The sequence below is a fragment of the Colobus angolensis genome, unplaced genomic scaffold, assembly GCF_000951035.1.
Source record: "Colobus angolensis palliatus isolate OR3802 unplaced genomic scaffold, Cang.pa_1.0 Scaffold243, whole genome shotgun sequence".
Lineage (NCBI taxonomy): Eukaryota > Metazoa > Chordata > Mammalia > Primates > Cercopithecidae > Colobus > Colobus angolensis.
Genome location: NW_012115633.1, coordinates 993,154 through 1,009,996, shown reverse-complemented (window position 1 = coordinate 1,009,996; position 16,843 = coordinate 993,154). Strand labels below are relative to the sequence as shown.

The window sequence follows — 16,843 nt, the reverse complement described above, 5'->3', positions numbered from 1 at the left end:
CCCCCCTCCTCTCTCTCTCTCTTTCTTTTGAAATGGAGTCTCACTGTGTCACCCAGACTGGAGTGCAATGGTGCGATCTTGGCTCACTGCAACCTCTGCCTCCCGAGTTTAAGTGATTAAACTCGGCCTCCCAAGTAGCTGGGATTACAGGTACTCACCACCACACCTGGCTAATTTTTATATTTTTAGTAGAGACAGGGTTTCACCATGTTGGTCAGGTTGGTCTCAAACTCCTGACTCAGGTGATCCACTCGCCTCATTTTCCCAAAGTGCTCAGCTTTAAGGTGTGAGTCACCGCACCCAGCCATTCACTTAGTTGTTCAAGTTACATCCATTACACAGGGTCACGTAGGGTGGGGTCAGGTTAAAGAAGAGAGATAGCCTCACTATCAAAACAACAATGACATCATGGTGTATGTTCCAAGTTACAGAATTTGAAAAGTTGCTATTTCTTCTTCACTCCTCCTCAGCCACACTCAAAATGCTGTCATAAATTCATGCTGCTTTTTGATGATGGAATCAAAAGCCTGTGTGTGTGTGTGTTTTCAGTCTGGTGTGCTATTGAATCCTTACAAAACAAGACTGTCTCATGTTTTTATTACTTATTTTACTCAAATTGCCATTACAGATATTTATTAAGGAAACATTTAGACCAGCCCTGGGATGACTAGAGAATAGGATTGGCGTAAAGAATGTAACTTTTACTCTGGTTGGCCTCTTAATACTAAAGGGTTTCAGTGATTTGACAACTCCAGTAATATCTCTGTATCTCACCATCTGGCAGCATTTCACAGTGCCTGTTTGATGAGTAAGAGGTGCTACGAGATCATTACGAGGAAATTTCAGCACCAACAAACAGTTTCAGCAATTGTTTATGACCACTGGGTAGTGCTGCAAACAGACACATACACTGAAATGCGTTGCTTTGTTTTAGAAACACAGGTACTTCCTGCAGTAGTTTTTAATTGTTTCAGTAATGCATGTATGTCTAGCTGCACTCTTTGTAATTCATTCAACATCTAGCATTTAGTGTCCCTGTCTGATCTGAACAATGCTTCTCTTCCAGGGACTAATACAATTGTTTTAGATTATTGTTTCTTCCCTGCAGCTTCCAAAATAATCAATAACAAATTACCCATTTCATTTAGGAAACAGGTATTTGCTCCCTTGGAATCCAAATTATATTTAGTTGTTTTTATTTTTGCTCTATTCCATAAGATCCCTGACCAAATAGATGGTCAGAGAAGATTACAACTTACATAGCTCTAACTCCCATGTCTCCAGAGAAGAACATTCTGCCGTCCTAAATTCTGCAGCTAGTGAGACTGGCAAATCACTTATTTTTAATGCTAGAGACTCCTTTCTCCCACCTTGAAGAGTTGGAAGCTCTGGTTAGGGAATGATGCCAGATCTAAGCAAAGTTGACTTAAAGTACAGGTAATCTGGGAGACTAGTGGTGCTATGAATGCACACAGGACTCAACTCCCAGCTGGGTTCAGATTAAAACAGTCTGACTGAGATCCAGATGAGATGAAATTTACTACTTCATTTTGGGAAGTCTCAGCTTTCATTAATATGCATCGGTATATCTTATAGAATTAAAAACATTTGAAGCAAGGAATAAAAATGAAAAAACCGTGTATACTGAAGAAAAGCGTATTCCTGTTCATTTGGCATAGATCAAATCAGTTGAACTCATAACTACAGAATAAAATTACAGATACAGATGTCAAGAAAGGAATATTTGGAGAAAATAAAAATGAAAACAACAATGATAAATTCTGATACCATTTGATAACATATATCATTTCATTTCAACAAAACATACTTCTACAATGCTATAGTAACGGCATTAAGTTATGTGTTTTCATTCAAATGAAGTAAGAGAAGATTCTTGATGCTATGAATGCTGTCTTCTTAGAGGAAATCATATCAATATTTTACCATAAGCCCCAATTGTTTATGTCATTAGAATATTAGGCTATTTCCTCCTTGACTTCATTAAGATTATTCATCATTTCAAGTTTTTGCTTTTCTATACTAGGAAGTATGCTGTTTTCCAAAGAGAATGAACGTAAGTTACAAAATTTCAAATCATCCAGCTGCCTTATTTTCCTATCTGGAAGCACAGGCCACAACTCCATTAGCAAGACATAGTAACTATAGCCTGATAAAATTAATTCCCAAAAATTACCTAAGGGTTTTAATCTTTTCCAAATAGAGGTCAACAAAATACAACAGTCACAATAATATTCAATTGATGAGCGCTAATACTTTCCTAGCTCTCTATGTTGTAGAGGGTGCCTTCATATATTTTATTAGCTTCTTTGGACTTCTCAAACATTCCTTGAGATAAGGAGATAAAGCATGATTAAAACATCTGTTTTCCAGAAGAGGTATCTATATGCACAAGGACACATAGTTAACATGTGGCAAAATCATCCTCAGGTCTTTCATTTCAAATTCCTTGCTCTTTCAACTATTTCTCAAGATAAATGCAAAAGGGATTATTTTTCTTTTGGTGTCATAAGAGAGCCCTGGCCTGGCCTAGGAATTGGGAGAACATAGTCCTCACTTGCCCGATCAGTGATTTGTATAGGCTGTGTGACCTTGTGGTTCCCTACATCAACTGTAAAATGAAGGCTCTGAACTAGATAATTTTAAGTACTTACAGCTATAAAATCCAATGACTCTATTTAAAATAATGTAGGAAGCTTCAGAAAAATTGCATCTATAATAAATTTTATTGCTGAAAGTTTCCCAGAATGTATCCTGCAAACTACAGTGCCACATGTGTTAATATATATTATGGCATAAAAGAATCTGTGGGTGATTGGTTTTGCAAAATGCAGAGTAAAACAAAATTAGGCATAATTTCTTTATGGCAAGACTTCTTCGTGACTTCAACATTCCAACTGCAGAGTGAAACTAGAGAAAGAGCATGGAGAGTGCACAGGTCCAGGCAGGGTCCATGGACATGATCATGTCAATAATGGTCCAGGAAAGGGTCTCTGAGAAAAGCTATCATGTCCAAACTGTCAGCGATGGTTCTCAATGGGCAAATAATGGCATCTCCTGATATCTCCTCTCTACCAAATGGACCTTGAGGTGGCTATGGGCTGTGTATTTAAAGACATCTCTGGCAGAATAAAATTTAAAGAAGTTTCTTAATAAATATAATTGCAAACTAAACTTTTAGACTGCCTTAATTCATAATCACCTCAACTGCCAAGATTATTTAGCAATATTGAAAAGATCTTTTCATTCTTCCTTACCTATAGCAGTGCTGGATAAAAGGATTTCTGGAATTTCTTAGAAATTCATGTTAAGAATATTCGAGTATCTTTGCCTTAGCATGCTTGTTGATATTGATGATATGATACAAAGCTATTCGAGGAAGGTTCTCAAGATTCATGTTTCGATTAATCGTCACAACATGCACAGCAGTGCTTGACTTCAAGATCATTGGGGGTGTGCAGGGTTGTCAAATTAGCACACAGTGTCTACAATCTGATAATTTTTTTCTTATTACTGTTTCCAGGAGGAGAATATGAAGCTGATCTGAATGTTTTTGACATCCATAGGCTTTGCAAGATAGCTCTAAAATAATCATAACAGACAGGTTCTCTATACACATAAATCATAAGTAGTCCACAGGAAGGGGACTGTTACTTTCAGTTTGAAGAAAGATTTCTCCTGTTTTAAAACAGTATGACTATGTGCCTGCAAGACTTACACAACATATATACATGTGCAAAGGCTCCATTCTTGATATATAATTTTAACAACTTTTGTCTTATTTGTTTATTTTCATGTTGGTGGTGAATTACATGAAATTGACTTCCATTTATTTTTTCAGTAAACAGCTAGTTTTACAAACTACATTTGCTCCCTGAGTTAATTATTCTTATTTTTATTTCAAAAACTGGGATGGAGAAAGAATTGGAAAGAAGACCTACTACCATTCTTGAGAACTATTACTAATTTCGAGATGCACGTCTCAATTTACTCCAGAAACAATGGTTCATCCAGAGGTACCTTGCAATCAGTGATACATTTAATTAGATCCTATATCTTTTTGAGAAAAGTAAGGCCTGATGTGAAGGCTCAGTGTGTGTATATTTGTGTGGAAAATGGGAAGAAATAGGAAAAGAAGTTTTTGCTTTCGTAAAGTGATGTTTATATGAAATTATATTAGTTAAGTGCCTTAATCACGAACAGAAAGGATTGGATGGCAAGTCATCCACTTATTCTCTGTGTTTTTGAGTTTTTATATTTCTTCTAAAAATGTACATATTGCCTGATTTCTCCCAGGTTGTGAGGCTGAATAAGGCAGATAGTTCCCCAGTTTCATGAAACTTTCATTGGAGTGTTTGTGTTTGGGAGGATAGGAGGAACAGGAAATAAGAAACAGAAATAGCCTATGGAGTGTTCCTGAGTGTTTGGCAGAGAATATTTAAATGTCATGCAAAAAGAAAAGTGACTTAAATTTGTCCAGGGAAGCCTACTCTGAGGAGTGAATTTTATACTGAGATGTAATTGACAGAGCAAAACCAATCATACCAGGATTAGGAGAAGAGTTAACAGCAGAGCAGAGGCACCCAGGTAGGAGTGAGCCCACAGATTAGGGGGATGGAGAGAAGGGAGCCCTGAGTCCTGATCATGCAGGATATTGTAAAGCCAAAGAGATAAATTTTACTTAAATTCAGGTTACAATGGAAAGCCACCAGCATATTTTAAGCAAGATTAAATGGCATACTTTCTTTGGTTTTGAAGAGATATTCTGGCTACTATGTGCAGAAAGGAACCGTAGACAGAGGAAAGCAGCTCAGAGACTGGAGGTGGGTTTGCCTCGTTGACCATGGCCAGAGGCTGACAATTTACAGCAGGAAGTGCTGGTGAGAAAAAATTGATGTATTTTAGGCTTTGATTCCATGTTTTAATAATGAGGTGTGGGAAGGCAAAGTCATTGCAACTCACTCAATTCAAAGAGAAGAGTGCCCAGTCTGAGAGGGAAGGTGGGTGGGAAGTGGAGAGCTTAAAAGTGTCTGCAAGATGAAGTAAGGATGAATGACAAGTCCTCTCAGCAAGCTGAAGCAGACTCAGTAGATAAAAATGGGCAGACAACTGCAAAGCATGTTTAACTTCTTGTGCTAGACCCATACATGATTTAGACAGATTTTTTTTCAGAAATTAAAAAAGATCAGTCAAAGCAATTAAGAAAATGTAGGGACTGTGCTTTTATTCATTTCCACTTTGAACGCAGTGCTGTGTTTGAAACTAGGAAGGATATGAAAGGTTGTTTTGAGAGTGCTCCCACTCAAAGACCTGTGCAAGATCATCTCCATCTCTGAGACCCAGCCCAGTGTGCTTACTAGTTAGATCTCATCTTTATATACTGGATTCATTATTTTTATCTTTCAAAATCAGGACATTTTCAAAAGAAAAGTTAAGTAGGAAAACGGAGCAGAACAACAGAAACATCTGAGGGTAAGAGGATAGGCATGTGGCCCGGGCAAGGATCCCCAAGGGGAAAGATGCCGATGAAGATCCTATTAGTGTTCACTTATCTTTCCTCAAAGGAAGACAAAAAATAAAGACCAGATGCCCTTTTCATCCTATCTTACATTCATTCCTCTTTCCTGTTGTCGATCCTATCATAAGCAGAAGATGGAAAGGGGAAGGCTTCATTGCAAGGGCTGATCAAAGATAAAGTTAGAAGGTCAGAAGACAAGGCAATGCATGCAGCCTCTGTAGTGGGGATGTGGAATCACGAACACTGCTTGGGTGTTAGACGGTCTTCAGCTGGCTTCCCAAGAAAGCTGCTTATTAGATTTATGACCAGGACCAGGGGGAAATCCCTGGAGTCTCAGTTTTCATATCTTCATAAGGGGAAATAATAATAATAGAGATGCCTGGAGGATCATTTGCGAATACCTGTAAAATGCTTCCCACTGGGCCTGTGGCCAACCCACTTCACAATTGTCCACTCAATGTAATGGATGTTGGCATGTTGAAATGTAGGTCACTCTTTTCTTCAAAGCCCTTTTGCTCTTTTATATGGTAAAGAGATGCTGGGATATGAAAGAGATTTGAAATAACTAGTTCCCTAAGTTAGACTAGAATGAACTGAAATAGAGAGAGGGATAGAGAGGGAGGGAAAGAGAGAGAGATTGAGAGAGAGAGAGAGAAAGAGAGAGAGAGAGAAACAGGAGGAGAGAGAAGAAAGGGGGAAGAGGAGAGGAGAGGGAAGAAGAGAACAGGGCTAGAATGGAATGAGCTAGTCAGGAGCTAATTAATGACCAAAGAGGAAGAAAAGAAAGCAATGCAAACAAATGAAAATGCAGCCAAGGCAGAAACACACTGGATAGGAATATGCTTAACAGAGAAGTGTGTTGCTGCTGTGCAGGCTGCTTCAATCTAAAATAGCATGAGTGGCCTTCATTCATGGCCACGATCACTGAAGCAGCTCCGAAGTGGCTTTGTACCTATAAAAATGGGCTTGTTTTGATTTTTTGAACATACAGTTAAAATTTTTGTCTTTATTGTAAAGGTCCATGTTTCATTTAATTAATAGTCTACCAGAAGTATGAGGACATCATTTAAAAACATTTAAATTAGAATGAAATAGTAATAAAAATAAAAATAAGAATAACCATTTTATTGAGAGTTTAGCTGAGTTGAGCACTGACTTCTTTCCCTCCATTATCTAATGTCGAACTCCAGGCAACAGGTTTTATATTTATGTTCACTTTAGAAATGAGGAAAGGGATGTTTAAGAAGTTGAGTAACATCCGAAATATCCCCCAGTTATTAGCTGACTTCGGGACTCAGTCCTGGGTCTTTCTGACCCCAGACTTCAGTGTCCCTAACCACTATGTTAGGAAGAAAATATAGGAGATAGGGATGAATAAATGTAATCTTCCTCCACAGATGGGTAAAATCACAAGCTTGGGAGAACTGACACCATAATGTAGGAATTCTTCCCTGGACAAGTTGAAAATAATTCTATTTCAGTACATTAAAAGGCTTCACTCTGTTAAGATTTTGGAGAAGAATGAGCGAATTTGGTAGTGTAACTAACAGGCGGGGGAGTACTGTCCCTTATAGCTTGGCAATGATCAGGAGGGCAGTTCACAATGGAGAGAAGCAGACGCCGTTGGGGCGGTGCAGCGGTAACGGAATGTGCCTGGGACTGAGTGTGCGCCTGGGACTGCATGTGCCCCGCACCGCCGCCTGCCCTGCGCCAGGAGAACCCAGAGCACGAATGGGCCCAGACTGTCCTACCACCGTTTCAGCAGGCGCCGGTCTCTCCAGCAGCTCCTAAACAGCTTTTGTATGTCATGTCTCCAAAGTGTGTGGCTCATAGTCGGGTTCTGCGCTTTTGATGACAATCCTTTTTTTGGGTCGGGATCATTTTCATCTGTTGCCCCTTCTGTCCAACCTTTGCTCTTCCCCCTGGGCCTTCTCACCCCGTCCCTTCCTGTTCCTGTCTACACACCGACGTCCTCGGTCCTCGGGCTCCCTCATTCTCCGGGGTTCTTGGCTTGGTCTGACTGGGTACTTCTCACACCTAGCTTGTCGTGACGCTCCAGGGCTATTGCATCTTGATTAAAAGGCCTGTCTCTGCAGACTGAAGGCTTTCTGCGGTCAGGACCAGGCCTGTTCGGTGTCTCCCTGACCGCCGTTGGAGTCTGCTCAAGGTATATTGGCTGGAATGTTCTGAGAGACCGGCAGCCCAGGAGTGCTGAGTCGCTTATGTGTCCGCTGTTTACAGCTGTGCATGCGTGTGTGTGCAGGGAAACAGCCAGGCAGATGCACATGGTTATTTATACCTTCAGATTATTTCTGTGAGGAAAATTCTGTCCTGGTGAAAGAGCTTGCTGTTGAAAAACAGTAACTATACCCATGTAGACACCACAGTATTCACTCAATGTATTTGACAGGCACACTCATATTGTCAGGGTGAAAGGAGGCAGCAGCCTCTTTGAAATGCAGGGACAGAGCAAGTGACGAGGAAAAAACACACAGCAGGTATGTCCACATTGTTGTGCAACCAATTTTCAAAACTCTTTGATCTTGCAAAACTGAGACAGCCTAAACTATTACACAGCAACTCCCCATTCCCAGGTCTCCCCCAGCGCCTGACAGCCACCATTCTACTTTCTTTCTCTGTGAATTGCATTACTCTGGATACCTCTTCCAGTTTTTATTACAGGCCTGCTTGACGTTGTAAAGAAATCAAATGTTTGGCCCAGTAGCCATCCTCCTCTCTGCTTGCTCCATCAACTGAAGTTCAACTGGTAGCTTCAGTTCTAGAAGACGGAGCCCTGAGTGCTCCTGACTTGCACACGCTCTTATATGTACACAAAATGCCCTGCTCCCTAGTTTCTGCCTGCAAGAATTCCTCCATATCCCTGCCCCAGGGCTTCCTGCTTTACTTTCTCTTCACATCCCTTCCTGTAGACTCCTTTGCAAAAAAAGAAAAAAAAAAAAAATTATGTTTGCCTCATGAGCTCCCCAGGCACAGCTTTGCTGCCTCTCAGTTGCCCAGCCGACTCCACTGGCGAGAACAGTGTGTTCTTGAATTTTTTTAATAAAATAAAATAAATTGTACTTTCATATTATACATTATAATTGAGTGTGGTAGAAATAAAATTTAATTTCAGGTGCTTCTGGTAATGTGGCTCTGGGGTTTCTACTGAAAAAGTAAAAATTCAATAAAAAGTATTCTTTAGGGAAGTGTGTTTTTAAGCCTTTTAGACACTTAAAGCTAACTTTTGGTAAGGGTTCATTCACAAACTGTACACTCTTATGATTTCTATTCATATTTTCTCACTCTTGCTTAAAAACGTATTTTCTTAGAGAAGAACTGTTTTTTCAAGAAAAATGGAGTGAATTCCCATATATCAGTCTCTTCTCTGTAAGTGCCCTTCTGAGCCCCATGTACGCAGAAGAGAGTGAAGACCAGTGAAGCTCTTTAGAGAGCTAAATAATAGATGCAGATGAGTGTCTAACATCTATGCAGACTAGGTTCCTGATAAACATTGAATTAAATCTCCTGGCGGGCCAGGGTATTAATCTGGGGAGAAGGAAAGCCATGTGAGTTAAAAGGGGAAGTATCACAGAACAAAAGCAAACAGTAGTACCTGAAGTAACTTTAACAATAATAGCCTAATAAGAAATGAAGAAAAGGAGAGATGGGGAATAAATAAACTGACATCAGAGACTCCTGGGAAAGACTCATAATTAGAGGTGCCAAAAAAGGCAAATGTAAATACAGAGCCTCAGTCTCCTAAAGCCTCAGGCTCAGAAACTTTGCTCCTGGCTGCTAGACCATGGAAGTCACTGTTTCCTTTATCCTGGAGGCAGACTAGACTGAAATGATAAAGAATCTGGACTCTGACATTTAGATTTACAGTAGTGCACTATTGTTTGTAAGGGCATTATTGATTAGAGTAGGGCAAAAAGATGGGCCAACATAATTTGTTTTAGTCTATTCTATATTATGGTTACTTGTTTGTCTGCCACCAACTATGAAATGTGACTTTAGGAAAGCAAATAAGGCTACCATTACATTTTGTTATAGTAAATGAATAAAAATGAATCATTTTATCAATTTCAGGTGATCAATAATATTTGAAATAATATAATTAATCTTTTATGCATTTTTTAATTTTTATGAAATATTTTCCTGTTCCTTAAAGGTGTATAAAATATTTTGCTTTCAATTAAAAAATTAAATATATTACAAACAAAAAATCCTTGCCCTCTTTGCGCTTTCAGAGTGTGTAGACTTTCTAAACAATCTTTGTAGTGAAATAAAAAGCACTTTAAAAGTTAAATGATGTCTTTAGAATATCTTTACCTTAATTTGTTGTTGTTGTTGTTGTTGTTGTGGATATGACTGTCATTAGTTGTTTACCACAGATCCTTGTTAAAAAAATAACTGATAGATAATAAAATCTATGGAAGCATAATACTTTAAAAATAAAAGTCTTTGAAAAAAAATGAGCATGTTTTTCAAATTGACTTGATCCAATCAAACTCTTATGTCTCCTTTAAGTTAAAGACGCTCTCCTTCTAGTTCCATGTTAAATCATTTATAAAAAGAAAAAGTACATCTATGCCCTGGAGAATTACTCAATGAGTATGTCATATCCTTCAGTTATAATATGTATGGGCACATGAAAATTTATAAGTTTCAGTGGTATGCAACTGCTCAAGTAGTTGGCATCTGAATGCTTCGTTTTGAGAGCTCAAAATATTTTGTGAGTTCAGATGACTGATTTCTTCAGCAAATGTTTTTGGCATTTTGGGCCCATCTGCTCTTTGTTAGACACAATTCTAAACTCTGGAAATACAAAAGAAATTCTGATAGCTAATTTTGGATCTTTTCTAATTTTGAATCTATAACTATAGATATTCATTTTATATAATGCAAAATATCATATATATGTATACATGTATACATACATAATGTGTGTGGGTTTATAAATATGAAATTAATCAGGTGCTGTGGCTCATGTTTGTAATCCCAGATACTCAGGAGGCTGAAGCAAAAAAAAAAAAAAAAATAAATAAAATTATTTAAACCGAATGGTGATAGTGACACAACCTATTAAAACCTCTGATATACAACAAAAAAAAAAAAAAAATGTTTGAGCCCAGGAGTTCAAGATCTGCCTGAGCTACATAGTGAGACACTACCTCAAACAAACAAAACAAACAATGTGTGTGTGTGTGTGTGTGATTATATTCACTTGACCAAGAGCCAAGGATGTTACCTTAACTTGCATTTACCTTTACAAAAAACAGATGGCTTAACCTAGTTGAGTTTAGATCATTCCTAGCTTTCTTTTTGGAAAACTAATCGAGTGGATATTTGTCTATTAACACTTATGTCCATGTTTCCTACAATTACTCACAGAAGATGTCAGAATACTTCAGAATTAGTATTAAATCCAAGAGATAGGAACTACAGTAAAATTGATGTAATCCAACTCAATTGAGTTGCAAAGTTATTGATTTTTAAAAAGCATTAAACATTATGCACTGTGTGTACTTTTAATACAGTTTTGCAAAGGCTACAGTGCTTGTCTAAAGTTATACCAATGAACCTTTATAAATGCAGTTTCCTCTCATCCCTACCCAAAGGATGCTTCAGGAAGAGGGGGATTTATACCACAGTAATTTCATGGACCATAAAACCTCAAGTGTTACGCCGTAGTTATACAATCATTTTGATGCTTGACAGCTTGTCTTTGATACATAATTATATTATTTGAAACTCAGCTATAACTGAAAAAGGAAAAACATTAACATAGGAACTTTCTGATTAATCATTGTAAAGAGCGAGTTGTCTATTCATCAAGCAAAAGTTCAGACAATTTGAGGCAAAAAAAAGTTTGCACGTTTTTCAAAATTCAAGTAACATCTTTATAAAATTGTGCATTTAATGTGCTTTATGTATGTATCATTTATACTGCATTCAATAAACATATCAAATTCAGTCTTTAAACATAAATAATGTGAATTTTATATATTTAAAGAATCCTTTTGTTTTGTTTATTGGATTTCTATATATTTAATAAATAATCTCATTTGCTTTTTATTATTGAGAATTGTATGAGATCATAGCTTAAGTAACCAAATGAGATAACATGTATAAGAGCACTCAGTGTGGTGCCTAAACTCCCAGTTATTCACTACTCTTGCCCTGGATAGCTCTGACTTACTAGCTGAGGGCCAACACGGTCCTTGTCAATCACAGCAGCTGGCAGAGGCCCCTATAGAAGGCTGGGATGGTGCTGTGTACTTCACTGCCCTGATGCTTCTAAAAGGTTTGCAGGAGAGTGGTATAGAATAATCACAGTTATTGAATTCTTTTTTTGCTCCCTTTTAAAGTAAGAAAATAATGTCGCTCAACTGAAAATTTGAAACTATGTTTCATTTTATTCATGAAAAAATTCATTCCCAGTGAGATGAATGGGGGGGGGTACTGTTATCTTGTGGCCTTGGTAGCATTTAATTTTCATGGATGTGCCAATTCAGTTTATTACTCTGAGGCAGAATTCTGCCTTGTTCTCTTCTATAACCACCGTATTTCTTACTATCCATCATACTAGTTTTCTTTCGTGACATTTTATCTTTCAAATATTAGATTAAAAATCCTATTTGGAATGAAGTTCAAACATTTGGCAATATAGCGCATGCTGTGAGCATTTCTTGTTTTTATTATTTCTAAACAATATATCTGGAATTGGATAGGGTCAAATATAAATTATTTCCAATATCAAATGAATGACTTGAGATATAAAATTATCCTTAATGTTTTACACCTAAATATAGGTGTATGGTTATACACCTATATTATGGTTTGATTACTTGTAACTTATGGTTCAATTACTTGTAATGTTTGCTGTAAAATTTTATTTAAAAAATAAATGTTGTTTTTAAATTGTATTTAAAAATAAGATCACTACATTTCATGAAAAGTAAATTGAAGAATCGGTACTTTATAGTAGGAAGAGAATCAGCATGCTAAGTGTAGTATAGCTTTAAATAATTCTTACATGGCTGAGAATGAGATGGCACATTCCCCAACAATAGCATTAAAAATGTTTGGCTGGAGGTGTGTCACGGAAAGTAAGTTGCCTCTATAATTTTTTTTTTTTTTTTTTTTTTTGAGACGGAGTCTTGCTCTGTCGCCCAGGCTGGAGTGCAGTGGCCGGATCTCAGCTCACTGCAAGCTCCGTCCCCCGGGTTCACGCCATTCTCCTGCCTCAGCCTCCTGAGTAGCTTGGACTACAGGCGCTCGCCACCTCGCCTGGCTAGTTTTTTTGTATTTTTTAGTAGAGACGGGGTTTCACAGTGTTAGCCAGGATGCTCTCGATCTCCTGACCCCGTGATTCACCCGTCTCGGCCTCCCAAAGTGCTGGGATTACAGGCTTGAGCCACCGCGCCCGGCCTGCCTCTATAATCTTAAAATTGTAAGCATCTCTATCATAAAGCAATCTGTTCTTCTGTTGGAGTATGTTTTCTTACCTTTGCCTTACCAATTTCCAGAAGGAAAACTGTCTGAAAGGTGTTTTTGGTTGAATTCTAATTAATCAGCTTTCCCTCTGGTGGCCAGGATTAGATTCCTAAGGTACTAAAATGTCATAATAATGAGTTGAGAATGAAAGTTTCAGAGGCATAAACTGATGGTTGAAATATACTGAATATGTTATAAAAGGGGAAGCAACCACAATTTTTGTCGTTGTTGTTTGTTTGTTTGTTTGTTTTGCGACAGGGTCTCACTCTGTCACCCAGGCTGGAGTGTGGTGGCATGATCTGCACTCACTGCAACCTCTGCCTCCTGAGTAGCTGGGACTGCAGGTGCTCACCACCACATCTGGCTATTTTTAATAGAGTTGGGGTTTCACCATGTTGGCCAGGCTGTTGCCAAACTCCTGACCTCAAATGATCTGCCCGTCCCGGCCTCCCCAGTGCTGGGATTATAGGCATGAGCCACCACACCCGGCCTACAATGTTTTAAATCTATTAAAATCGATATTGAAATCACAATTCTTATTATCTCCTGTAGAGGATATTAATAATATTAAGTTGTGATACCATTTTGTTAATGTAGATTAAGCTTTTAGTTATAGATGACAATAGAAAGTTTTTAAAATCATTACAATGTGAGGGGTTAATGACTAAAAGTAGTTGATGTGAATCATATAGCACACAATAAATATAGTTAAATAAGGCTCATAGACAATGGCAATGCAAGTTTTGATAATCAAATTCACTACTGAAAATAATTCAGCAGAAGGGATGCTTTTCTTCAGTTATTTGGTGGCATATTCTCTCATAATAGGTAATCCCAACTTCATGTGATTGTTTTTTAAACTGTGATTTTATTTACAGACACCTATTTGGCATTTATTCCATGATGATAATGATAATGATCTATATTTCAATTAGTAAATCTGACATGACTTTTATAAGTACATATTTTTCATGTATCAAAGGTTTCATAGAAGTCTACTTATTAAAAATCCAAATAATTTCTTTTTATAATAAAGACTTATGTGAGATAGGCTTTATAGAAAAGTGTTAGATTTTTACAAATAAGTGAATTAGGTTCATTTGAATTTATTGAAGTGAACAATATTTTATTATTAGTTCTATTATAAAACATCCCAAGAAGTTTCAAAGCAAAAGTTGTGCTGATCGGATCTATCTATAAATTTCTGGCGTTAGTGTAATGCATAAAATAAAAAAGGGGAAAAAGATGTTCAGATCAACAGAAAAACTGCAATAATCTGAATTTCTTGTACCAAGCAGAACTGTATGTATTTCACTTCCATTTTCCTGATAAAGGATCTAGTTGGGTCACTGTTCTTCAGATAATGAAGAGTGTTTTACAGTGTAGGTGGAACATTCATTATGATCCCCTCTCATATGACTGGTCTGAACTGGAGTAAGATTCTAATTATTGATTAAGTCAATTGTGGTTAATTTGGAGGTATCACATCAAGAAAGTCATTGGGGTTGTGCAATATTCATGACTTTTACAATTTCCTGTGTAGCCACTTTTATCAGAATATTTGTACATGACACTCAGTATAACCCAGATTAAATAATAAACATCTGAGTGACCATGTGCAGTGGTTCATGCCTATAATCCCGGCACTTTTGGAGGCCCAGGTGGGCAGATTGCTTGAGTCCAGGAGTTGGAGACCAGCCTGGGCAACAACATAAGACCTCATCTCTACAAAAAGTAAAAAAAAAAAAAAAAAAGCCAGGAGTTGCAGTGCATCCCTGTATTCCCAGCTACTCAGGAAGCAGAGGTGGGAGGGTCACATGAACCAGGAAGTCAAGGCTGCAGTGAGCTGTGATCATGCCCACTGCATTCCACCTGGGTGTCAGAGTGAGCCCCTATCTCAGAATAGATAAACAAATAAATAAATACAAAAATATAAATAAATATCTGGGTATGGAGAAGAAAAGTCTTCTGTAATAGATATTGAGATTAGAATGCAAGAGTATACCAAAATTTCTAACTAGAATGAGCAATTCCATTTGCCCTTAGCTTATGTTGAGAAATGAAAAGTAGGTTATGTTGGAAAAGTATGACAAATTACATTTTGGAAATTTTGAGTTTGGACAGCATGTTGGTTTCCATGAGGAGATACTTCCAATTAAGTTGAAGTGTCATATTGGACCCCAGGAGGGGGAGTCATATCTAAGCAGATGGTGAATATATAGTGAAAACAATATATGTGTCAAATATAAAATCATAGGATGCCTGAAGAATTAAGAGTATAAATAAAATATACAAGAATAAGAATGAGTTAGAAGCATAATTTCCAGAATGACAATGTGAAACAACCATAAAAGTTCACATTATAAATCAAAAGTAAATAAACAATTATTTAAAGTCTCTGGAAATTATCTCAAAGGCATACTGCAAGATAAGATACACTTAAAAAGAGTCTTCTTGGGGTCACGACAACCTCAAAATCTGTTCCCAAAATCTATTCTTGAAACAGGGCCCAAATTTAATTGGATCAGAAGGTAGAACAATTTATGCCCAGAGCATTTTTGAATATAGTGGTGAACTTATCCTGAAATTAGTGGACGCTAACAGCCAGTTATAATATTAGGTTGGTGCAAAAGTAATCGCAGTTTTTGCTTTTAATTAAATTAACCTTGTATTAAAGGTTATGCTACTACCTTTAATGGCACAAACTGCAATTACCTTTGCACCAACCTAATATTAGCAACGAAGGAGAGAAAGAGTTAAAAGAGCTCTATTAAAACCACTGGTATCCCAGGGTGACTGTACACATGCTCGAGGCTGTGACTTGTGAGGAGTGACAACAGAGACTGTACATGGCAGGAAAAAAGACTCCAGTGAAATAATCTTGCCAAGTAGCTAGGGAAACAAACGTAAAACAACAAATGACTTAAGATAGCGGGGATAAAAATTGGCATGCAGATTTGTTACAATATATTATCTAAAATGTTCAGTTTTCAACAAAAAAATCAGGGCACAAAAACAGAAACAGGAACAGAAACTGTGTCCCATACATATGAAATAAGGATCTAGTTGGGTCACTGTTCTTCAGATAATGAAGAGTGTAAAAATGACTTTTACAATTTCCTGTGTAGCCACTTTTATCAGAATATTTGTACATGACACTCAGTATAGCCCAGATTAAATAATAAACATCTGAGTGACCATGTGCAAGTTACAGTAACTTCCAGATGTCCGATTTAGCAGAAGACTTCAAAGTAGCTATTATCAATATGTTAGAAGAATTCGTTCAAATGATACATAGAATAAAGAAATGTAGGATGACAAGGTCTCATCAGGTGGGCAATATAAATAAATTGATAAAATTATTTTGAAAAGAATCAAATGAAAATTTTGGAGTTAAGAAGTACAATCAATAATTGAAATGAAAAATATACTGCATGAATTCATCAGTAGATTTGAGCTGGCAGAATAAACAATCAGAAAATTTGAATGTACATTGCTAGAGATTATGCAATCTGAAGAACAGAGGAAAAGAAACAAAGAAAATTTAATGGAACTTTAGAGAATAACCAATGTATGAATAATGAGAACGCTTTGCACAAAATGCTTTGATGTAAATGAAAATGAAGTCACAACACACAAAAGCTTATTAATGCATAGAACTTAAGCAATACATAGAGATAATTTTATAGATTATATGCCTATATTTAAAAAAGACTTCAGGCCGGGCGCGGTGGCTCAAGCCTGTAATCCCAGCACTTTGGGAGGCCGAGACGGGCGGATCACGAGGTCAGGAGATCGAGACCATCC

The 16,843-nt window shown here is 37.3% G+C and overlaps 1 protein-coding gene across 2 annotated transcripts in view; it reads left to right on the top strand.

Annotated features, from left to right (window-relative positions):
* The window catches only part of SNTG1 (syntrophin, gamma 1), an 893,287-nt gene that overhangs the window by 70,385 nt on the left and 806,059 nt on the right, over positions 1 to 16,843 (top strand). The window lies entirely within an intron of this gene.